This window comes from Lissotriton vulgaris, chromosome 8 (assembly GCF_964263255.1).
Source record: "Lissotriton vulgaris chromosome 8, aLisVul1.2, whole genome shotgun sequence".
NCBI lineage: Eukaryota > Metazoa > Chordata > Amphibia > Caudata > Salamandridae > Lissotriton > Lissotriton vulgaris.
Window position 1 is genome coordinate 1041511241 of NC_141696.1, and position 22973 is coordinate 1041534213.

The window sequence follows — 22973 nt, forward strand, 5'->3', positions numbered from 1 at the left end:
TCCCAAATCAACAAAATGTTTAAAACCCAAATCTCATTTTCGCCTACTAACATTTTCTTAGGCTCTTTATCATCCTCATGGCCCCATACATCCTCCAACCCCAAACTAACTGATTTATTATTAGCAATAGCCCCCCTTCATAACTTCTAATTGGAATCAGGCAGACAAAGTCTACTTCAGGGCATAGTGGAATGCTGTTTGATTTCATCACAGACTAGACACTAGCTATGTTGTTCCCTTATCTCTATCCATTAAAAGAGAACTGTTATGGCTGCATCTATCCACATATTTATCGTGCATTGCCTCAATTAATGCTGTACAGGTTAACTCTTCTGATAAAATCCGTAAACCTGCTTGACGCATGTGTTGTCTTTATATTTCACTCGCATACGCTCTTATGGTTACTCATTTCGTTGTATTGCTTACTACGGGTACTCTGTATATTTTAAATGCCTTGTTTATGCTTATATTTTAACTTTTAATGTCACAATATCATATTGTATATTCCTTCCCTTGTTTTTCCTTCCTTCCTAATTCCCTCGCCCGTATTTCCTTCCCTTGTCGTTCTTTTATAAGTTGTTATTTGTTAAAGATTATAATCTTATTATATATGACGTTTTTCCTGTGTTTATTCAGTTTCTCTCAATAAATGTAAACTAAAAAAAAGAAGACTATTTGGCCTATATGATGTAAGATTTTCCTTATTTTTAGAAACTAACTACAATATCTCTTTGAAAAGATTGTGGAATCTCACCTCCTTCCAGTAAATGGTTTGCAAGTTTTAACACTTCCATATTTAAAATTGAGGCAAATCTTTTATATAGTGGTGCTGGAATGCCAGCCCCCTCTGCAGATTTACCATAGGATAGATATTTCACCACCCTATCTATTTCTTCTATGGAGAATTTAGCTAACAGGTTTTGGGCATGACCTTTTTTTCAACCGTGAAATAGGAAACTTATCTAAAAACTGCTTAAGTCGAGCGATATCCACTTGATATTGTGACTTATATATTGTCTCTTAATGTTGAAGAAAAGCACACTGGATATCTAGTGGATCTGTTAAAAAGACTTCTATCTCTATTTGTTATTGTTAACTTGTCGTTCTCCCGACTGCCAAGCCAATAGTCTACCCACATATTTGCTTTCTTCATATACATTTTAGAGATATGGGGTATTTGCAATATAGCCTTCAGTATAGTTATATTCTTGCATGTGTATTTTTTCCTGATTGAATAATTCTTTATTTGCAGCATTTTTAATTTGCATTAGTGCAATGATTGCCTATTGTAACTCAGCCTTTATCTCCATCCTTCATTGGGATGTCACTTTTTTTAGCTAAATGCCTTTAGTCATAATATATCCATGAATAGTTGACTTAAAGGCTTCCCAAACATTCTCTACTTGAGCAGTATTATTATTCATCCTGAAGTAGTTTAAAATATTATTATGTAACTCTGTGCACCATTCTTCATCTTCTAGGTTAACTTTATTAAAAAGCAATCTACTCACAGGTCTCTCTATCTTAATTCCTGTACCTTCTATTTTAACCATAGTATGATTGGAAAAAGCATTCTGTATATGCTTGTATTTAATTAGTTTCAGACTAAGCGTAGAAAGAAAAAAATCTAATCTTGAAGCAGATTTGCATGTAGCAAAAAAAGAATGAGAATTTACATTTTTTGGGATACTGATTTCGCCAAAGATCAGCTAGATCCAATTCCCTCTTGCAATTAACTAATGCTTTGCTGAGTCCCCTCGGGAGGTTTATCCATCTGGGTGGGCACCCACCTTGGCTGCAGAGCAGAGCAGACGATAACACCCACAAATGACATTCAGTATGTCCTGATCTCTTTTCCCACAAAGACAAAAATCACCTTAATTAACGTGTATTCTTGTCCTGTTAACAACAAGCAAGAATCTGCCACCATTGGGCAATTAGGACATTTCATTCCAACCTTGGACCCAGGGATATGGCTGATCATAGGGGTGATTTTAATTGCCTTTTTGAACCCCTCACTGACCCTTCTCCCTGAGTCCATACGGAAGAAGACCTGTGTACCCGACCCCCTGACCACTCCCATTAAAGTATGGTCTCCCCTGGCCATACAGCTTAACTCACTCACTTTAGCTCTTTCATTAAGGACATGTACTGGCCGGACTAAATCCGATCAGCCAGGGCAGCCCACATTTGATAGAGTAGGTCAAGCCTCCCTAATTGACTACATCATGGTGGAAAAAAGACTTTGGGACAAGGTCCTTGACTTTTTTATCACACAGAGGCAGGACAGTGAACCGCATGCCCTGATTATGATTTTAAAACCATGGGACCTTGGCATTTCTAAATCTCCCTCTGTCCCTCTAAATGTGACCAGTGTAATAACAGTAACAAACAATAGAAGAAATGTCAGATGGGGCCACTTAAAACAATCTCCTTCCAAGCTGGCTAAAGTTTATCAGCTAGCAATTCCATTCATAACCAAAATGGGGGAGGCAGCACAGGTGGAGGGTCCCACCTTGGATCTAGATAAGCCAGGGAAAATACACGCAGAGCTTACCTCAATACTGGCGGATGTATTTTTTCCGGTTGTGCGTACTAGGGAATATTGCCGAAACAAATGCGCCTGGATTAACGATAAGTGTCGCAAGGCCAAGTGGGACCTTCTGGGTGCAGTGAAGGCGAAGGAAAGGCCACAAGTTAAACTTTCCAGGGCCAGGTAGAAATGGACCACCCAGCAGGAAAAAAACAACTGGGAACTAGAGAAGTGGGAATCTCTCAGGATTGCCCTGAATGACAAAGATCTGAAAACCTTTTGGGCAATAGTGAGCTTGGGCAACAGATAAGGGAAATCGGCCATTGAGCCTAATATAGGGCCTGAAGCTTGGGAGACTCATTTTGGCGCATTGTAATCCTCCAGGGATGGTGGGGCCTGGCAACACCGCTAGTTCCAGTGGGGCACCGAAGTTCCAACAAGAGGGGAACATGAAGATCACTATGATCGAAGTGGAAAACACTATTAACAAGCTTCACCATAATAAAGCGCTAGGTCTAGACAAATTAACGGGAGACCTCTTCTGTGAAGAATGCAAAATATGGGTCCCATATTTGTGCACCCTATTTAACGCCATCCTGAAGGGCATGGATCCCCCGATACCTGGCGAGGGGCTGAGACAGTTCCCATGTTCAAAAAAGGTTGTCCCCTCTCACCCTCCAACTACTGGCCAATCAGCCTAATTGACATCACCTAAAACCTCTTCGGCCGGGTGCTTCTGGACCTCCTTCAGGGGTGGCTGGAAGAACAACAACTTTTAAGTCCCTACCAGGTCGGCTTCAGAGCAAATAGGCCAACCGTAGACCAGATATTCAGACTACAACTACTCTTCTGGAAAACGGTGACTAAAGAGGGTGGCAACCTCTATCTAATATTTGTTGATCTGAAGTCGGCCTTCAACCTATTACCTCGGGAGACACTAAGGAAGGTGAGGCCTGACCTTGGGATCCCTCCTTATCTTCTAAATGTTATATAGAGGCTCCACATGTAAAATTTTGCACAAGTGTGATGCGGAAAATATGGGGAACTCACCTCCTGTTTTCATGTACTACAGGGATGTGTTTTTTAGCCCCTACTTTATTTTGTCTTTTTATCAATGGTCTTATTGACCATCTAAAAAAAAAGAGGACAACGATGCCCCCAAAGCTAGTCTCCGGAAAGGTTCGCGCACTGATGTTTGCAGACAAACTTTCAAAAACACCAATGGGTATCCAGCGCACTCTTGATGGCTTTGTCAATTTTTATAAGCTAAAATGGCTGAAGATCAATCTAACAAAAACGAAATATAAGGTCTTCAACCCCCCTAACATGACCCATCCAAACCCTTCGTTACACAGCATTCCTCTGGAGTGAAGATATTCGATTATATGGGAGCTAACCTTTCAGAGCATTTTGAATGGGGGCCACAGTTGGGCAAAGCAAGACAGGCTGATGCAGACAGTGGGCGGAATTATGAAACTGTATAGAACCTCAGCTTTTAAATCAGCTGCCCCCTGTGGTGGAACTCTATAAGGTACAAGCAAGGGGTGCCACATCATACGGGATGGAGGTGTGGGGGCATGCAACAGCTTATCGGTCTACACCATAGTATCCCCCCATGCCCCCCTTCGCATGGACCTGGGTATCTTGATGAAGAGATTTCCCTGAGACCGCTAACCTTCTGGCAGAGATTATGGGTGACTCCAGAATTGTCTGTTTACAGGGCTGAGTTAAATTACCTTTTAGCCATATGCACCAACAAGAAAATGTCATGGCTTTGCCACATAAGGGACCTTGCCTCTAAGTTAGGCAAGTCAGACCTCTGGAAAACTCCTGAGACTTCATGCACCACGATTTCGAGGTTGGAACTAGTCAAACGCTATAGACTAGTCAAACTAGTGTCCATTCAAGAAAGTACCTCATGTGGTTGTTTGGCAGCTGAATTCCTGCTAGTGAAAGATGTATACAGCAAGGGAAACTTCCTGGATTTCATTCAACCACCACTGGCCAGGAAATTGTATGTGCAATTCAGACTAGGGACTCTTACACTACTAGCATTCACTAGCAAATGGTTGAAAGACCAAAGGGGTGAATGCCCTGCATGTAACTACAAGGAGGAGCCGATCTACATGTTTTGCTCCGCTGTCCTGCCTATCGACTGCCATGCAAGCGTTGGTTATTCCAGCTAGGCTAGAATTTGGGCTTTGTGCTCTGCATTGAGGCCTACAGAGTTTTAAATTACGACACCCATCCACCAATTGTCTTTGCTGTATCACAGTCCTCAAGTTGCATTTGGCACATTTGGCGGGCCTGTCTAAAGTAGATATCACGGGGAAAAACAAATGCACTGAATTTGCACAGGTCGAGAAACTGTTTACTCATGCTTGGGGGCTTGTATCTTTGTCTTATACTTTTAGCCTTTGTAAAAAAAAAAAAGAAAATTACAGCTCATATTGGGATGGTTGCTTTTATTTTGTTTTTAATGGGTTGAACACAGTTTTAAACATAACTCTACATCCCTGCTGAAACTCCTATGCACTGTGTGTTTTCTTTGATTGGGAGTTATCCAAATTTTTAACTATAAGTGTACATTATTTGTTTTATCGCTCTTGCACTTTTTTTGCCCTAGTGGCCGAAATAAAGTTAATAAATTGAAAATGGATAAAAACACTGTACCACATATTTGACTTGGACTAGTGTCGTGACAGGAGTGAATCAAACCAAGGTCAGGGGAATCTCTTGCGAGGAGACTTCATTGACTATGGTTTGATACATTCCTTCTATAAAATAAAACATTGTGAATTGTTGTACCTGCCTAGCCTTAGGCACAATTAAAATATATAATACTGTCCATTTTAATTTTCTCCTGCCATTTGACAACTATCTCTAATCACAGTGGTATGTTTAGTTACTGCTGCTAAAATGAATGCTACGCAATTCCCAGCCTTTCCTGATTTCCTGAAGTAAATTTGAGCTTTGAGCGGGAAGTGGATTTTAACCATTCTTTAAATCTATGAAATTTCAACCTTCAGTTGAATATTAGCATCTATCTTTAACATAATTAGGGAGTGAAATATGTTGTGTTGAGTACCCCTTACAAAAGTACTATTCAGGTGCTAACTAAATAACCATCAATCAATACCTACAGTTCCTAAATGATTTACTTGTTGCTCAATAGCATTTAGTCAATTTGAACAAAATTATTGCTTAAAATCGCTCTTCCTTCAACAACTAAGGGGCATGTGCACAATGCTGCACACATAGAAACAGCAAAAATGAGGACAAATAAAGAATTTCTCCACATTTCGCCATGCTAAGACCAAAGTTCTGAAATCTGCAGGGAGCCACATACTTACTTCTACTCAACATTCCCCAAAGTCTCCTGATAAACAGCCAGATTCATCATTGTCCCGTTTTGCGAGTCCTTAATAGCGATTAATAAGGAATCGCTATTAAGGACTTGCAAAACGGGATTCATGTAGGAATCGCTAAATAAATTGCGATTCCTACACATTCCTTATTTGCGATTAGCAAATTGCTAATCGCAAATAAGGAATAACTCCCCATTCATGCCTAAAGGCCCATAGGAATGAATGGGGAGTTATTCCGTATTTGCGATTAGCAATTTGCTAATCGCAAATAAGGATGCGATTTCAAGGGTGCCAAAGGACTCCCGTAGAAAAAGGGTCGTACGGTGCGTACCCGACACAAATCATACTTGCTGGGTCGGAAAAACCAACCGCGAACCGTACAGATGTCGCGTACCGCGGGTTCCGAGGGAGATTGGTATGGGGATTTGATTTGTACGGTCTCTGTACGATTCGTATAGAGTCCAGCTCCTGGTACGAATTGTATTTCAGCGAACGTACGGGGGACGTTGCAGGGTACGATTCGTACGGGAAAAATGCTCCAAACGGCTATTCGGAGCGGTTTTTCCCGAATCAGAATCAACCCCCTGGTGTGATTGGGAATTTTGCCAGAGTATGTCATAATTCACGTAAGAGAGTAAGTGGAAGAGTCAATTTTGTTTCAGAAGGCCAAGATGACCTAAATTTTTATGACAAAGTTAATATTCTTGTATTGTGTGTTAATTTTTATGAAACGGATGTGCCCAGTTTTAAGGATCTTTTGCATGGATGGTGTAATGGTTCACCTCAAGACTGAATTGGGTTCCAAAATTAATCCTGGTGGGTTATAAATTGATTCTGAGGGGCATTTTATAGTTTGTTATTATATTAATTAGATTTAATGGAAGATCTGTGAAAAGGAAAATGCATGCTTCTACGGATGGTCCTGAACATTCTAGGTTGGGACCATAAAGGGTGTTTGGACATTGTGTTAAAACCTCGTCATGCTCAACAGGTTTTGTGCCTGGGGAAGTAAAGGAAATATTAGGTGTTTGTGATGTTGTACAGTAGTTAGAATAACATTCTACATCTTTAGAGAAGAATTAGTTGAGATCAAAAACTTTGAACATATAATCAAAGTGAAAGAATGTGTTGAACCTGATAAACATAAGATGAGATGTGTACCTTGGAGTGTAAGGGAGGAGTTGTCTAAACGGTTGAGGAAGATGTGTAAGGATGGGGTGATTGAACCAATTGCGTCTTCATTGTAGTTGTCATCCATTGTTGTTGCAGGGAAGAAAATGTTCATAGATTTACGATCTTTCAGTAAGTCAATATGGGTCGATGGATTTCCTTTACCCAGAATAGTTTATATAGATATGGTATCTAACTTGAGTGGAGAAAGAGTCTATTCTAAGCTTGATCTTAGGTCATCGTATAAGCAGGTGACTCTGACAAATGAGCCACAACATTTGACTGACTTTGTTACACCAGGTACCGCTTTTCAGTTTCAAAGAATTACTGGAGTCCACTGCAATAGTTTTTCAATGATCAGTCAAGTGCTGGATGGTTTGAGTGGAGTGATGGTGTTCTATTAGGATACCGTAGTCTGCAGGACGAGTGAGATACAACATTTTGAGTGACCGTGAGGAGTGCTGCCGAATTCTAAGTTGAAAGGAATAAACCTCAGGAAGCATATGTGTGTTTTTGGAGTCAGAGGTGTGGAATATATGGGGCATGTTATGACTGGATGAGGGATTAAGCCTAGACCTTGATTGTTAGAAGAAATAGAAAAAGCTTACAGCACCAATGTGTTGTGACCAATTGTTGGGATTCATGGGATTGTGTGAGTTTCATATGAAGTTTATTGAAAATGTTTCCATCATAGTCAAATCTATGTGCAGATTGTTAAAGAAATATTCCCAGTTTCTTTGGGGCACAGGAGCAAGAATATTTGGACCTTTTGTTCCTGGGAACAGGTTTTGCATCACTGTTGATGCCAGAGGTGTAGGCTTGGATGCAGGATTGTCACAAGAAAAGGCAGTGAATACACCATTGTTTTTGCTTCATGCACTTTGAAGGATCATGAACATCAATATTCCTTCATTGAGAAGGAGATGCTTGCTTGTACATGGGCTATGGAGAAGTTTGAATCCTATGTTTCAAGTACAACTTTGTTGTTACATACTGAGCATAAACCCTTAGTGGCAGTAATGTTAACCCCTTCCATGCTGGTGACGAACCCCAGCCGTCACGCTCTGCGGCGCTCGTGTGCTGATGACGGCTGGGGTTCGTCACGGCCCCGCCCTGTTCTTTTGTTTACCGCACAGCGGCGGAAACGCCCCAGCATGGAAGGGGTTAATTCTACTAAAGCAACTGCCAGACTGCTCTTGTTAAAAGCTTTTGGAACACCACTTTGATATAGATAATATAGCAGGGGGAGGAATAACAAGGCAGATTGCTTTTCTTTGCTTATCTATTTTAGATGACGATTCAAATGTTGATATGTTGATATGAAGAATGATGAAAGTAATGACTGTTTGGTTTGTTACTGTGTGTTGGTATGCAGTCAAGTTAGTGAGGTAGAATGGAAAGATAAACTTGTCAGGGATATAGAGCTGACTAAATCTATTGACTTTAATGGTTGAAATTTCCTTGATAACTGAGATTGAACCTTACAGCAAAATTCAAAATAATTTTTCTATAGAGGACTCGTCCCTTTTGAGAGGTGACAAGATGGTTCCTCTGTGCACTGTTAGGAAAAGATTGCTTGCGATGAGTCATGAAGGTCATCTGGGTATGACCTTCAACAAAAAATGATTGAGAGAAATATGTTGGTGGCCGGCCATTGACAGAGTTATGAAACTCTTGGTTGAGAGGTGTGTTGTGTGTCACACTAATGACAAGGGCTTGCAGTGCAGGAACCACATATGGGACAGGGTTTGTGCTCCGAGAGTGTTTGGGATGGGCTAAGTGTGGATTTTCTGGGCCCTTTATCATTTTACCAGTTCAACAGGAAATATTTGCTTGTGGTGGCATATTACGTTTCTAAACGATCTGAGGTGAAGTTTGTGAGTGAACCCAATCCTAAATCTGGGATTCAGATTTTTACAGATCATCTCTCTAAAGAAGGGTTTCCATCTGCACTTGTGTTGGAAATAGAGTACAGTTCATGTCAAGCAAAATGATAGAATTTCTTGAAGATTCTGAAATTAAGAATAAAAGGAGCAGTTTTTATAATCCCTTAAATTAACAAACATGTTGAGAGGATGAACAGGTTGGTGACTGAGTCCATCAGAGGTGAGTTTGCAGGCATACCACAATAACCCCTGTAGGTTCACTGGGATTACACTGTAAGGTTTCCTACCAACATGGTAAAGAAGTGGTATTTGAAGTTTAAACCTGTGCAAGTGGTTCAGGAGATAAGTGCAGATGGTATTGCTGTGAAACTATCTAACGATCAATGGTGGAATTGTCAATGTGTGGGCAAAGGTGGGTACGGGTATGAACAAACCCAGACTCATAAAAAGTTCATGAGATGGTTTTCAGGAGAAGTGTGATGTTTCATTTTCAGGTACACAGAGTGTATGTAGGAGTAGGCAACTGTTATGTGAGTGTAAGAGTGTGATTAGCCAATTGTGGTGGTGTTAGAGTGAGAGTGTGTATAGAAGGCTGTGGCTTAAAAGACAATTTCGTGTCAAATTTAGAAATGATGTTGTGCCTAGGAATTTTTGTTTTCAGGGTTATGCTCAACTGGTATTTAAATTATGTCTTTTTATTAGTTGTATTATTATTTTTATTGCTATAAGGTGGTGTTTATAGTTCTGTGAGTTGTGCATTAGTAGTTTAAATACTATTTCTAGCTTTTCTTTTTCTTGTTTTTTTTCTCCATATTTCTTTCAAGTTATCATGGGGGCGAGGTTCCTATTGTATTTTGTCTTCTTTGGACTCTCTGTTCTAAACATTTCTATACTTAAGATTTTGTTTTTATTAAAGAAAAGAGAAGGTGTGTTTTGCCTCGTGCTGCTTGCCATTTCAGAATTCTCAATGTGTGTTACATTGGGAATTCTGAAACGGACAGCAGACGCAGTTGGTAATGCAGTCACATCAGCATGTGCCAGTCATTTGTTGTTGCCCCTATACTGGATTTATCTTAGTTGGAATAAAGACTTTGTTTCCTATGTACAAAGAGGAAGTTGCTTACTTTTTAGGATGCCAGAGGCTGACATCAAAGTGTTTCTTGCATGAGTAGTTTACCAAGAGGCTGCCCAGTTGGCAGGCAGTATGGCTAATATATTGTCCTACCTTTGTCCGCCGACAGTTTATTGTTCTACATAATCACTACCCAATACTCCCACACCAGCCCCATGCCAAGGGGTCTATTACGTCCACCACCGTAATGGCAAAAGGGACCGCCCGCAATATGTGCCACCCCACCCCATCACCACCCCCTTCTGTACCGCAATATGTGCGGCGGTCCCGGGATGTGCCTGCCACACTGGCGGGCGCATCCAGCATTTTTTACATTGCCGTGAGTGGTGCTTTCAGCAGCACCCAATGCAATGTAAAAAAAGCCATGTTGTGCATTTGCATGCACAATGTGGCAGGCACTGCGCGGTGCCTGCCATGTTGTGCATGCAAATGTAGGGGTACCATAGGTATCTCCATGTGCACCCCCCACCCCCCAACACCCTGGGGGCCACAACATGCCCCCACATACAGACACTGCATACATTTCCATGACGGCAATGCCACCATGGAAAGGCACATCTCCGCCTGCATAAACTTATGGATGGCAGTGTCTTGCAGACAACGCCACCATAATAAACCGCTTTTCCACTGGTCAACTCGTCGATGGGTGGAAAAGCGACGGACGGTCTTTCTGTCCGCCGGGGTCCTCCCACCATAGTAATATGACGGGGGAAATGGTAAGCGGGCGGTGGGAAATGGCGGGCGGATCGCCACCGCCATATGGGCGGTGGTGATCCGCCTGCTATACTTATAGACCCCTAACTTATATCCCACACCAGCTTCCTCACATTCACACAATTAGTGTGCATGGCAGTGTTACCATCAGATATAATGGGAACCAACAAATGCACAAATGCGGACTAGCGAGACCAAACCTCAATCAGAGTTCCAACAAGAGAGGGCCCTTTGCACTTCTTTTTTGGTTTCTGCCGTTGTTTCGTACCACTGTCCAGTGGGCAACAAATTGTAATCACAAATGGTTAGGTGCACACAGAAAGAAATAGTGGCAGCAGAAATCCATTATATGCTTAGAAATGTATGTTTTATTGCTTCTTTACCATGTATCCATAAATATGTTTTTTCTCATTTATACAAAAGACATCCATCGACAGAGAACATTCAGCCAACGTATTTTGTTAAAAGCTACAATTTTGAACTTCATCAGGGCTTGTGATTATTCTATTGAAGACCTTTACCGTTTCCTTTTTTTGACCTTTTCGAATATTGTTAGATATGAGATGCTCTGGGTCATTCCCTCTTTTTTCAATAAAGTAATCCATTCAAATGGCATTTTAGAGTTGTTTGGAAATGTTGTATTATATTAAGGAGACATACCTCCAGAGATGATACCTTGATAAGTATCCTTTAGTCTGCACAGGGTGGCAGTAGAACTGAACATCTTATATATAACAATATTCCAAAGCTCGTGAAAAGGAAATAGAAAAGGTCTTCAATAAAATGTACAAGAGCCCTGATGAAGTATAAACAGTTTGTTTTGAATGAAATGCGTTGGCTGGATGTTTTCTGTGACTGACTGTCTATTGGAAAAAATGACCAAAAAACATGTATATGGATAAAAAGTGAAGACGAAATAAAACATATATTTTGAAGCATGTATTGTATTTCTATGGACAATATTTCTTTCTGGGTGCGCTTCTCCATAGATACAATGGAATTTACATTGAGGCATATGGGATATCCATCACCGTTGTGAAGGAGTAACCATCCAGCAGGATATAAATTAGGCCTTAAATCTGGCAAAGTGTTGAGCAAAGTACCCTTTGTAACATTCAGTTTAGGTAGAAATATTGATTACCTCCTCGTTAGTCTTCCTCGCCCCCTGAGTTACAAAGTGAGCTTTAGCTCCACAACAGAACCCTCCAAAGCAAAAAGAAACCACCTCCCACCCCCTCCCAACATGGCCGACCAGTCCCACCTGACCTCTATAAGAGGCGGGCCGGCCCAACCAATCAGCCTGTTTTTTTTGTTCTGCACGATTCTCTCCAGAGCACGGTACAGGTAAGATGGGCCGGCGTGAGCTGTCCCTTGGGTTTTAGGGTTGTGGACCTGCTCTAGCGGTCTCTGGTGCCTTATGCCTAAAAAAATCCCCCCCCCCTCTTCCTTCCCCCGGTCCTGTGGGGCCGGTTAGGTGCTGCTGTAGCGTGCCAGGGGTCTACAGGGGGGGGGGGGGGCGGCCGGGGAGATGGGGTGTTGCTACATTCCCGTGTTTTCCCCAGGTCGTTACTATGGGACCCTGGCCACTGGGTGTGCTTTGGGTCCGGCGCTGGGGGTTTTCCTGTGTGTATGCGGGGGCCCCGGTTACCTTGAAACGCCTGGCGTGGGCCCTTGGGGCTCGCGCTGTAATAGCTGTGGACGAGGGCTGTGGACCTGATATTCTCGTCCCGATGCCATTTCCGTTGAGGGGCTCTTTAGGGCTCCTCATCGCATGGGCTCCACCTTCTCCACTGTCTCCCTGCACGCGGTGGTGCGGCGCGTTTCCCTGGTACTCTTGGCTACTGAAGTACAGTGGTAGCGCGCATACTTTCCGTGGGGGAGGCGCCGGGTTCTATCCCCGGCGTCTCCAGGCCTTTGCCAGCGCCGAACGCTTCCCGGCCATGCCAGACCGGGGGTCTGCCGGCGTGTATCACGCCTCGCCTGAGGCTCGCTGGGCATTTTGCATTTTCCGAGTGCCAATTGCTTTCCTACCTCGTCGGCGGGCCCTCGGGGGAGTCTGCAGCCTCGGGCCTCGGCGCTGGTCGCTTCCGCCTCCGGACGGGAATTTCAATTCCCTAGGTCCCGCGGCGGTGGGCTGCGATGGGGTTGGCTAGGATTTCCCGCCTCTTGGGGGCGGGGCTTCACTCTGCCTGTTGCTGCCGGTGTAGCGGCCGGGGCGGTGAGGTGCTTTGACGGACGCGGCGGCTCGCGGTGCGGTGCAGGCGCCCTTGAGCAGGTAAGGCTCTGCCCCCACGAAGGTTCCGTTCCTGCTTGTGCAGTGTGGTTTTTCTGTTCCTCAGGCCCCCTCTGCTAGTGTATGCCGTCCTCGGGCGGCTTGACTGCTGCACGGCGTGTCCCCGGCGCCTGGGGCGCGCTCAGGGGGAGACAGCTGTTCCGGGGACACATTTACGTACATGAGCCTGAGGGGCCCGGTGACCTTGGTACGCCGGGCGTGGGTCCGTGGGGCTCGCGCTGTTCTGTCAGTGGGCCACTTTCTCCAACTTCTCCCGGCACGCGGACTCTTCAGGGTGCCGGGTTCGGCCTCATTGAGTCCTGGCCTCGACGGAGCCTTCCCTTTCCGGAGGTTCGGCGGCAATTATTAATAATAATTTGGGAGTGGAGAAGTGTGGCCCAATGGTTAGAGCAGCAGACCCTGATGCAGCGGTCTAGCCCGGGACCAGGGTTCGATTCCCCGCCTCGGCAGGTCTTGGGCTCAAAATCCCACGGAACTGATAATTTAAAGTACTGAGGTACGAGGACTCTGAAGTGGTTCTTGTGCCTCTGGGGCGGACTGCCCTCACAGGCCTGGGTTCGAATCCGCCCAGGGCTGTAGTGCTATCCCATGAGGGGACCGTGGCACGGTTTTTTCCTCGCCTCGGTGCCTTGCCCACCCGTAGCCTCCCGTGCTGCTTCTCGTATTCCTCCACCTGGGGGTATCCGGGGGGGTCGTCTCACTGGGGGTGCCAGGGTACCCCTGAGGCATTGGGCCATTCCGCCCTGTGGGCGCCTGGTCTCGTTCGCTTTCAGTGAAGGGGCTGGATCGGGCCTGGTTGGTCCCCGGTGGGGAGTCGGCCTGGGCATACCGGGTGAGGTGGGCTTAGGGCTTTCATACCGGCGCCTTGAGTCCCTTAGGGGGTGTTGGGCGCCTTCCTTGGTTCGCTTACGCGACGGAAGCTTGTGAGTGGCCCCTGTGCGGAGTGGTCACGCGCCAGGTTGTGGATTGTGCAGCAGACCCTGTTACTGAGGTCTAGCCCGGGTCCGGGGTTCAGATCCCCGCCTCGCGGGGTCTTGGGCTCTAATTTTCCACCGACCGGTGTATCCTCGTCTCGGTGCCTATTCCTAGCTGGGTGCCCACTCTGCATCTCGGGGCATTTGCTTGCTTGTTCACCGTTGCGGCCCCCACAACGCTATGGATGCCTGGCCTCCACCTTGTGGGGGCCCGGGAGTGGACGCCTCACAGGGATCACCTGGAGGGTTCCACAGCGGTATTTTACGTCCCTAGGGGTGAGAGAGTCTCGCCTTGTCTGGGGTGGGGCCCCTCGACGATCCCCCCCGGATTTCGGGGTATCCGCCTCCACGGGGGGCGCTCTGGACTACACAGTTGCGAATTCTGGCTTTTCCCGGGCTCGGGCTGGCCTTCTCCCACCCTGGGAATCGAGGCTGCGCCTCCGCTGCGTTCCTTCTTGGGACGTTGCTGTTAGAGTTCGTGGGCTCCTTGAGCTTACTGGCCGGTGTCCGGTCTTGCGATTTGCCGCGGGGGCCGCCTTCTCGGAAGGTTGGTGGTGCTCGCCTCAGCGGCACATTTGCTAACATTGGAACGATCTTGAGGGGTTTAGCAGGGCCCCTGCGCATGGTTGACACGTTCTTTCGTGTAGCGTTCCAATTGCCTTCTCCTTCCCTGGTCTCGACTGTGGGTCTTTCTGGGACCTTGGGTGGGGACGGGGCTCCTGGCCCGCCTGGTGGTTCTTAGTCGCCGGGTGTGGGTCTTGGGGTGCCCTGTCTGGCCGTGTGCTTCCTCACGGCCTCATTTTTGTCCCCCCCACATGGGAATGTGGCTTCACATCTGGCGGTGTCTCTCGGCCGTCGGCTTCCGGGCCTATGTAGGGTGGTCCCCTCGGTCCTCGTCTCGGGCTTGTCCTCCTTCGGGGGGGCGTGTGCCTGGTCCCGGTACTCCCCTCTGGTGCTTTCAGGGGGGGGTGTCCTTTGGCGCCGGGCCGTTTGGAGGTCGTTGGGTTCTCCGGCGGACGCTCAGCTCCTCGTGCTTCGGGGGTTGCTGGATGTCTTCCTGGCCGGCCGTCTTTTTGCTGTGCTCGCTTCAGCAGCACTTTTACTAAACTTGGTTGAGGTGACTGGCTTGGCCCCTGCACGTTTTCGTGTGGCTTTCCATTTGCCGGGGCTTGGGTCCCCGGGTCTTGGTCGGGTTGGGCGCCCTGATGGGGGTGTCACCGGTCCTGGCCCTTCGGGCTGTCTTCCCCCGGGGGCCGACGGAGTCGGGTCTGGCCTTCGTGGCATGGTCTCGCCCTGCCCCGGTGGTGTTTCGACGCCTAGGGCCTCGGCTCGGTCTGCCTCCGAGGTCTCTGTTCACGGAGGGGGGCTCGGCCCTCCGGCCCGGGTTCTACTCCTCCTTCCGGGTCCTGATTACCGGTCTTTCGCGTGGCCTTTCGGTCTGCTGGACGCATCTCCCCCGTGCCCTCTGAGATCGCGGTTCCTCGGCAGGAGGCGCTTGGGCAGGGCCGGGGTGCTCATGGGCGCTCGGCGGCGCATGGCCTTGTTTTGGAACGTTGCAGTGGTGTGGTGCCTGGCACCCGCGCGTGGTTGCCACGCAAGTCGTGGTGCGTTCCTGTTTTTGGTTCCCGGCGGGGTCTTCCGCCCCGGGTTCCCTCTCCTTTGGCCGTGCTGGCGATTCGAGCCTCCTGGCCGATCCCGGATCTTCCCGTACAGTGTTTGGGTCCCCCGCTCTCGGCGTCGGTGTTGAGCCGGCTCTTGTCGGCTGGCCTGCCTCCTTGTGCAGGCCTGGTTCTGGAGCGGAGGACGCTGCTGGCTCGGGGGTTGTGGCTTTGCTGCTGGGTTCCCGCAGGCATTCCAGTGCTCGCTTCGGCAGCGCGTATACATATTTGGAAAGATACAGAGTAGATTGGCACGGCTCCTGCGCAAGGAGGACACACAAGATTCGTGGAGCGTTCCATGTTAGTGGAGATGTGTAGCTCAGGGGTTGGAGGCGGCAGTCCCGGTGGCTGAGATTGGTCCTGGACCTGAGTTCGATTCCCCGCCTCGGTGGGTCTTGGGCTTAAAAACTTCCATGGACTCGAGAATTCTCATACCGGTGCCTACTCGTCTCACGGGTTCACACTCTGCAACTCTGGGCGGATGCTTGCTTATTCTCCACTTGGGCCCCTTGCGGCGGGATGCCTGACTCTCACCTTGTATCCTGCAGCCTACGGCCATACCACCCTGAATGCTCCTGATCTCGTCCGATCTCAGAAGTTAAGCAGGGTCGGGCCTGGTTAGTACCTGGATGGGATTTCTCACAGGGGTATACCAGGTCGGGTTCCCAAGGCACGCACCTGGTTGCCTTTGGGCGATACGTACGCTATGCACTTCGCAATACACTTGCATACTCCCTCTCTCGTTCTACGAGCTCTTCGGGGCCCGCCCTTTTGGGACCCGGCCCTCGGTGGCTTTGCGGTTCCTCGCCTGTCAGGTTTCCCTGGTGGCGATGGTGCCTGCTGGGCGGATGGGCGTGCGGGGGTCGTTCCTCCGCTCCCCGCCCTTCTTGCGGGTTTTGCCGGACGGGGTTGCTCCTCCGGCATGTCCCCCGTGTCCTGCCCGGGGTCCCTTCCCTGGGGCCTCGGACTCAGGTGGTGTCTTTACCGCTTTTTCCGACCAACGTGGTTCCTCCCTTGTCCGGGCTGGTTGTTCGGCGTGCTGTTTTGGCTTCTCTTAGCCGCACGTTTTTCCTTTCCCGGTGGGTTGTCCTGTGTTATGCCTTTTGGGCCCGGTTCGTCCGGGCCGCTAGCCCTCGTTCCTCCTTGGTTCGCGGGCTTACACAGGCTGGCATCCTTCCCTACGCTTCGCTGGGTTCGGTGGATCCGGCGGGGGCCCAGGGTCGGTCTGCGAGGTGTGGCTCTGTTCCCTGGGCCCCCTTAGTGGGTGTCTCCTCGGTGGAGTATTGGTCTGACTTCGGCGTGGTCTTCACCCGCCTGGTACGTGGGTCTCTAGCAGTCCCGGGGGGGACTTCGCTGGGGCCGTTCTGAGTGCTGGAGCTGCGACTCCTGGTTGGCCTCCTTTTCCTGGAGGTCTTGATTTCAGGTTTCCTGTGGTCCCTGTTTTCTTTTCAGTTGTTTACATCAACCTTGGGTTGGTTTCTCTGCATCACCATGTGGTGTTGTTGTTCGGGTGGTCAATGAAGCCTTGTTGGCTTGGGTATTGGCTCACTTTGTAACTCAGGGGGCGAGGAAGACTAACGAGGAGGTAATGCCCCGGTTACTTACCGGTAATCTTCATTACTCCGAGTATAGTCTTCCTCGCCACATGAGTTCCCTCCCCCCCTCCCTGTCTGGCTATCGGCTTCATTGTTTGCTTGGTAGATCAGGCTGATTGGTTGGGCCAGCCCGCCTCTTATAGAGGTCAGGTGGGACTGGTCGGCCATGTTGGGAGGGGGTGGGAGGTGGTTTCTTTTTGCTTTGGAGGGTTCTGTTGTGGAGCTAAAGCTCACTTTGTAACTCATGTGGCGAGGAAGACTATACTCGGAGTAATGAAGATTACCGGTAAGTAACCGGGGCAATACTCCTTCAGCCTCAATAATGGACGATGTCCAAACCTCCTACCATGTGATTTAGGAGATCTGCACCAAACAGCATCAGGAGCCATTGCGATTGAGCATCCTGCCTTATATAACTTGGCAGCAGTGAAGACATTTACTAGTAGGAATCCGAACTGCTGTATCCTGATGCATTGCTTATTCAACAATGTTATTGCTACTGCAGTCCATGCAGTGAAGGAAACAGCTTCCATGTGTGCACCCTTCCACATGGTAAAAATCGATGCACAGGTGGCCAGTTGGGTCCCTGATTTTCCTTCATAGAAGAAGACATATTGCACTAATAAACTTTAGTATGCCATCGAAAATGCCGTCAGAATTTCCTATTCACATGTGTTTGGACTATGTGGTAAAATGCTATTGAAATAAACAAATGTCAACCTAATACTGTTTATTCATAATACGTATCAATAGTATCAATAATTCAAAAAATATCTTTTAAAATAACACTTCAAAGTATTGCTTCCAACAGTATACCAGGTAATGCCATCACCCACCGCAAAGCTCTTCATTTTATGGGCCCAGAAGGATATAAGACTAAAGGCTTTTTGAGCCTTTGACTTTCAGGATGCTGACGGATTTAAGAGTAGACTTAACCTACCGAGCTACTTTAATAACATAATAAGAGTACTACTACTATTAAAAATAATAATATAAAAAAACAAAAACAATGATACATTGGTTAATGGAGCAAACCATCCTGTGCACCAGAATTCGTATGTTAAATGTAAACAGCCAGTTTTACTTTTTGAAATATACTGCTTAACTGTTTGAAGATTTATAATTCATTCTTAATAAATGACAGATCATGGATGTGAAGCAGTATGAATGATTATTCTTATCCATAAGTTCACAGTATAACTTTGCAGAACTTACATAACAGATTGCGTGCCCACTGTAGTAGCATCGGTATGCTTATACATTTATCTCGATGATACACTTTAAATTGGATTTTCAATTCAGTGTATATATACTTTGCAGAGGCCTCTTTCTGAACATATATTTTTAAGATAAACCAGAAACAAATAGTTATATATGTAATAACAATATATCAGAGGTAACTTGCATACGTTGGTTCAACAATTCCTCTAGGGGTTGTGTTAACATTTACAAACAACTTGGTTTTAACCTTTTGGTCTATTACTTGGTGTCACCAAAACCTCTCCATGGTATTAGGGAGCATACTATAGTTCAAATAGTCAATTGATTTGGTATTTATCTATCCAACCATCCATCTACCTGTCAGCCCTCGTGCAACAATTACAATGAACAAGCAAACATTGTTATTGTCTAGCTATATGTGCATATTATAAAATGACAGCTACAACTTGCGTTGACATTTAAAAAAATCAATGTGTTTTAACTGTTCATTCTAATATAATATTTTTAACCCAGAAGTTTATTCTGCTACTGCTTACACATGCAATATTTGATTTACAAAGTTGCCAACACATCTTCAGTCTTTTACAAACCATTTAACGTATACAGAGACTATTGTACATAATAAACTCAAAGAGGTGACAATGCACTGCAAAGTTAATGTTTCATAAGAGATATAATCACCTAGTCCAAATCGAGGTGTGTGTCGCTGTGGGACAGGGCATCTGATCATTCTGATGTTTCACAAAACATATGCAGTAATACAATTTGCTGTGGTGAAATCATGCTGACTGCTGTATCTCCACCAGCTGCAGTAATTTGAAGAACTGCTAGAACCTCCATTGTATAAATCACTGAAGAACATTAATATCATACCTGCGCATTTCAAATGCTCTTTTTTAACAAACAGTATCATCTTGTAACTATGGAAAGGCCTACCTTGCCTTAAGGATAACGTAATACAGGACTTTTGGAAGATGGCTAGAAAGGAGAATATTTTGTTTCGGAGTAGAAATTGTTTGGGGAAAGGTGAAACTATATGGAGTGATTTTCAAACGTTGCAAGTTTTATTGATATTTTGTTGATCATGATTTAAAAAGTTATGCTATTTTTGTATGTCTCTTTAGTGGTGCATTGATTACAATCACATAACCCCCTCATTATATTTCCTCCCCTGACTTTATCTTGTCTTCTGTTGTTGTGTTTAGTAGAAGCTGTTCTTGTTTCTTTAAGGGAAGCATAGTAAAGGAACTGAATATTCCTGTCTGTTTTTTAGCCTTTTAGCTAACAATTGGTTTATCTGCACCTCTAGATGTATTCCTACATTTCAGGTCCGTATCACAACTTTCTGGAATTCACAATCATAGGCAGCAGTACATCTGGAAATCTGCATCCGCCAAAGGTTGGCAAGCCTACTTCTGGCAATGTAGCGTGATATATGGACACTAAAGTGCAGAGTTGGGTCTCTTAATCAGGTGCACAGAATGTGTGATGAATTAGCTTCATTTGAAAGTATATCCATGAATCAATCAAATTGCTCCTTAGTCAGTTCTTCATTAAGAAAAGGCAGCCTTGCTGTGCAATGACCTTTTTCGTTTTATTTCTTTCCTCCATAGAGAAAAGATGTAATGCCCATAGACATACCTCATCTCTTTCACTTAAACAATTTCCATGGTGGGAAGGGTGTCAGAAATGTGTTTTCTGGTTGGCAAAGGTATGCAACGTGTCCAGGCAGGGACTCCAATCTACTTAGGGTGAGTCAAAAACACACTTTGAATTCACCTGTGCTTACCCTCTGGTAGCTTGGCACTCAGCAGTCAGGCTTAACTTCACAGGCAATGTGTAAAGTACTTGTGCAACACACCAAACGGTAACACAGTAGAAACACCACCAAAAAACTCAACACCAGTTTAGAAAAAAGAGAATAATTTCATAAATAAAACAAGCCTAACACAACAAAAATGTACTCTCAGATCTTCTACTCAAGAGAAATTCCAAGTCCCGAGAGTCAGACTGGCTCGCATGGGAGGGCTTTCCTTCTCTTACCTCGGCCCCATGCGCTTCCACTGCCCCTCCGCCTACAAAATGACCTTCTGTCTTTCCACAGATCTATAAAAACTAGGCTTTTCAGCCAATAGTCTCTTTTAGCCTCTGTTGTTCTTTCAGTCGGCGCCGGGAAACCCCTTGGGGTAGCTGTGCGCTGTTATATAAATTTAAATAAATAAATACAAATAAGTACATTAGTAGAAGTCAAGATATGAATTTTTAAAGATAAAATACAAAAAAGCACTTAGCAGCAGTCAGAGCTTTGAGAGTTAATCTGTTATGATGGACCTGGACAAAGTCAAGAGTTCAGATCGACTGCTATGTAGTGCATGCTGGATGCAGGACCCATGTCGGCCCACTGAGAAAAAGTACCTTGATCATGGTCGCATACAACGAAATGCATCGGTGATCTCCACGCAGTAGGGATAATGCGCCAGATTTATCCACACAAAGTTCAGTGGGCGATAATGCATAATTTTCAAAGAGGTAGTTCTGGAGGCGATAAGTTGGTTCCGAGTCCGATGCGTCAACCTGGTTCCCGCAACGGCAGCGATGCATCGGTTTCGATCTGCGCAACAGTGACAATGCATGGGTTCTGGCAGATGAAGCACTTTGAGCTCACTCCCAAGGGCTAAGCACTGGAATGAGAATATTTTGCAATGCTTGACATAAGGTGCTGTTTACAGGTTGAAATGAGAAGTCTTTGATATCCCTGGGACTACAGAAAACAGGAGGCACACCAACAAGCCCTCGGAGATGATTAGGTTTTGGGATGTAGAGATGCAGTTCCAGTCCTTCTCACTGCCAGGCAAGAGGGCAGCAAGACAACACCACAAAGCAGTTCAGCAAAAAATATCAGTCCCTCAAGCAGCACAGCAGTCCTTCTTGATAGAATGCCCTCAGTTCTGTAGGTGCTCAGTGCTGGCAGTGGAAGTCCAGTACTAATACCCAGTTGGGCTTTGCAGTGGGGGTGACTTAAAAGATATGGCTTTAAAGTGCACAAGTCCCTTTCTTTCCTGCTCTGGCTCCATACTCACTCCAAGGGGGTGTGCAGCACTTTGTGTGGGGACAGGACACAGCCCTTTCAGGTGTGTCAGCTCCTCCTTCCCATCCAGCCCAGGATTGGGCCATCAGGATGTTGATGGCCTCACTTAAGCTCCCTTTAAGTGTGGGTTTCTAGAGGGAATTCACAAATCCATCTGTCATCCACCCCAGATGTGTATTCAGAGACAGGCAGATGGCACCAAGTGGTTACAGTAAGAAAATGTAAACTTTTTAGACGGTAGGGAAAAATAGTAAGATCTCTTGAGGGAGGAGAAGATGGCGGATAACTGAAGAGCTCAGTTGTGAGCTTCTTGCCTGAGGGAATGGTATTGCTGACAATGCTTACCGGGACAAACTATGAAGGGAGCATCGGATAATGAAGGCCACAATGCCGCGGGAATATCGCTATCGTTATCTTTGACAAATATAATGGCATAACAATAACAACACTTCCACAAACATTCCCAGCCAACCTGAGTTCGCTTCCCTGTTTCCTCACTCCCTTCACTCCCTGTGGTCTGGATCACCATGGCCGCATTGAAGACTACGGTCCGATACGGAGAAAGCATCTGCATCTGCATCGGTGAGTGCCCTGCGCTCTGCGCTCTCGAGGCTCCGGTGCAGGGTTTGTGTCTGTGTCCGGCGCAGCTTTTACCCAAATTATGCCAAGCCCTGCCCTGCCCTCCATCGAGTGATCGAGAGAGGCGGCAAGTAGGAGGCAGCAGACCGCAACAGATCGGAGCGGGAGCCAAGTGGGCTCCTTGATCGGTGCACTGTGCTCTGCAGTGGTGACTACGGCCCAGGCACTGAGGACGTACTAAGGAAACGCAAGTGTCATCACTCGGTAACTGAACTGGTACCGAACTGAAGTGAGTACGGCAGTGTGAAGCGGAAATGCCGCGTTAGCTCCAGTATGCCTACCGATCCAGTGAATCAAGCTGCGAAGAAGCAGTGGCAGGCAAATGGTAGGCAGCAGCTGCGGATCGGCTGACTCGGGCGGCAAAGAGGTCCCTGGGATCTACACCCTGTGCTCCCCCTCAATGCTACGTGGCACAGAACGGGGAAGCGGATGCATCGGTTCGGGTCCATGCTGGCTCAGGCTGGCAGACGCACTGTAAGACTGTAAGACAGTGAGGCTGGGCAAGAGCAGGAGACAAGAGGCAAAGAGGCAACTAGGTAAAGAGACAAGGGGGCAGAGTCAGAGGCTGACAAGAGGCTGACAAGAAGGCAAGGTGCACTGTAAGACAGCAAGGCCAGGCTAGAGGCAAGTAGCAAGAGGCAAGAGGAGAAGATGCAAAGAGGCAAAGAGGCAAAAAGGCAAAGGGGCAAGAGGCTGACAAGA

General features: G+C 46.4%; 2 non-coding genes across 2 annotated transcripts; both read left to right on the plus strand.

The window, feature by feature from the left end:
* The first annotated feature begins 14624 nt into the window (after window positions 1-14624).
* On the plus strand, window positions 14625-14731 carry LOC147698263 (U6 spliceosomal RNA). The gene has a single exon (XR_015299507.1). It is a non-coding gene; the product is annotated as a U6 spliceosomal RNA (small nuclear RNA).
* Window positions 14732-15927: 1196 nt separating this feature from the next.
* On the plus strand, window positions 15928-16034 carry LOC147698264 (U6 spliceosomal RNA). Its single transcript, XR_015299496.1, has one exon. It is a non-coding gene; the product is annotated as a U6 spliceosomal RNA (small nuclear RNA).
* The last annotated feature ends 6939 nt before the right edge of the window (window positions 16035-22973 follow it).